At 45.8% G+C, this 2,154-nt stretch overlaps 1 protein-coding gene across 1 annotated transcript in view; it reads left to right on the top strand.

The window, feature by feature from the left end:
• Nucleotides 1–2,154, top strand: part of SLC25A41 (solute carrier family 25 member 41) — a 10,445-nt gene that overhangs the window by 2,406 nt on the left and 5,885 nt on the right. The gene's annotated exons all lie outside the window — the stretch shown is intronic.

The raw sequence follows: 2,154 nt of genomic DNA, 5'->3' as shown, positions 1-2,154 counted from the left end.
TTTTTTTTTTTTTTTTTGAGGGAGAGTCTCACTCTTGTCACCCTGCGTAGAGTGCCGTGGCATCACAGCTCGCAGGAACCTCAAACTCACGGGCTCAAGCAATCTCTTACCTCAGCCTCCTAAGCTGTTGGGACTACAGGCACCCACCAGAACCCTGGGATAATTCTTCTACTTTTAGTAGAGACTGGGTCTTGCTCTTGCTCAGGCTGGTCTCAAACTGCTGAGCTCAAGGAATCCTTGGCCTCCCAGAGTGCTAGGATAACAGGGGTGAGCCACCACAGACAACTTATGCATTAAACTTTTGAGTAGAAAGTCCAGAGAGTTTGCATGTACCTCTCCTTGCTCCTCACCCTACCCCTAAATTTCCTTTTTTGTTAACATTTTGCATTAGGTGGGCTAGCGTCAGTGACTGGCACTTGTAATCCAAGCACTCTGGGAGGCCAAGGCAGGTGGATTGCTTGAGCATCAGGAGTTCAAGACCAGCCTGAACAAGAGCGTGACCCTATCTCTACTAAAAATAGGAAAACTAGCCAGGCACCTATAGTCCCCAATACTCAGGAAGCTGAGGCAAGAGAATCATTTGAGCCCAAAGGTTTGAGATTGCCATGAGCTGTGACGCCAATGCACTTTATCCAGGGTGACAGAGTAAAATATATATATATATATATATATTGCATTAGCGTGGCACATTTGTTACAACTGATGAAGCAATGTTGATACATTATTATTAAGGGAAGCCCATAGTTTACATTAAGGTACACTTTTTCCGTTACACAGTTCAGTGGATTCAATGGGTTTCTGACAAATCATAAGAACATGTCCACATGTTTCACTGCCCTGAAAAGCTCTGGTTCCATACCTATTCACTCCTCCCTCTTTCTCCACTTAATTTCTGGCATCGATGATCTTTTTGCTGTCAATATAGTCTTCCTGGCTCAGCGCCTGTGGCTCAAGCAGCTAAGGTGCCAGCCACATACACCTGAGCTAGTGGGTTCGAATCCACCCCGGGCCCACCAAACAACAATGACAGCTGCAACCAAAAAAAAAAAAAGCTTGAGGCTCTGTCTCAAGAAAAAAATATACATATAGTCTTCCCTTCTGTTTTTAACATTTTTTTTCCTGTTTCCCTCTTTGCCAAATAAGCCAGTTGCCTGATTCAACTTCTTTTGAGAGAGACAAGGTCTCCGTTGCTCAGGCTAGAGTCTATGGCATCATCAGCTCACAGCAACTTCAAGTGCTTGGACTTAAGCAATCCTCCTGCCTCAGCCTCCCAAGTAACTGGAACTATAGGCACCCACCTCATTGCCCAGCTAGTTTTCCTTTTTTTTTGGAGAGTCTCACTTTGTCACCCTTGGTAGATTGCTGCAGCATCATAGCTCATAGCAGCCTCAAACTCTTGGGCTAAAGTGATTTTCTTGCCTCCAGCATCCCCAGTAGCTGGAACTACAGGCGCCTGCCACAACACCTGGCTATTTTAGAGACAAGATCTCACACTTGCTCAGGCTGGTCTTGAACCTGTGAGCTCAGGCAATACACCCTCCTCAGTCTCCCCAAGTACTAGAATTACAGGAGTGAGCCACCACAACAGGCCCCTACTTTTCATATTTTTAGTACAGATGGGGTCTTGCTTTTGCTCAGGTTGGTCTTAAACTCCTGAGCTCAAGCAATCCTCCAGCCTCAGCCTCCCAGAGTTTGGGGATCACAGGTATGAGCCACTGTGCTTGGCTAAGCAGGGACTTGCAACATTGCCCAAACTGGTCTGAAGCCTCAAGTGATCCTCCAGATTGGCCTTCCAAAGTGTGGGGTCACTGGCATGAGCCACCACGTCCGACCTATCATTAACTTTAGAGGCTTGATAGTATGTTTTATTGTCTTTCTTCCCTGGTCTTTTAAAGTCAGCTTTCCAACTATTCTCCTGTATTGATGTTTCTGAGTAAACGTTCTTTTTCTTTCTTTCTTTTATTCGTTTATTTTCTGGGTTTTTTTTTTGTTGTTGTTGTTGTTTATTTGTTTTAAGAAGCAGGGGTCTGGCCAGATGCGGTGGCTCGGCTTGTAATCCTGGCACGTGGGATGCCGAGGTGGGTGGATTGCCTGAGCTCACAGGTTCGAGACCAGCCTGAGCCAGAGCAAGACCTCATCTCTAAAAATAGCTGG

This window comes from Otolemur garnettii, unplaced genomic scaffold (genome assembly GCF_000181295.1).
Source record: "Otolemur garnettii isolate 467f Iridium unplaced genomic scaffold, OtoGar3 scaffold00127, whole genome shotgun sequence".
Taxonomy (NCBI): Eukaryota; Metazoa; Chordata; class Mammalia; order Primates; family Galagidae; genus Otolemur; species Otolemur garnettii.
This window is presented reverse-complemented; position numbering and strand designations above follow the sequence as displayed.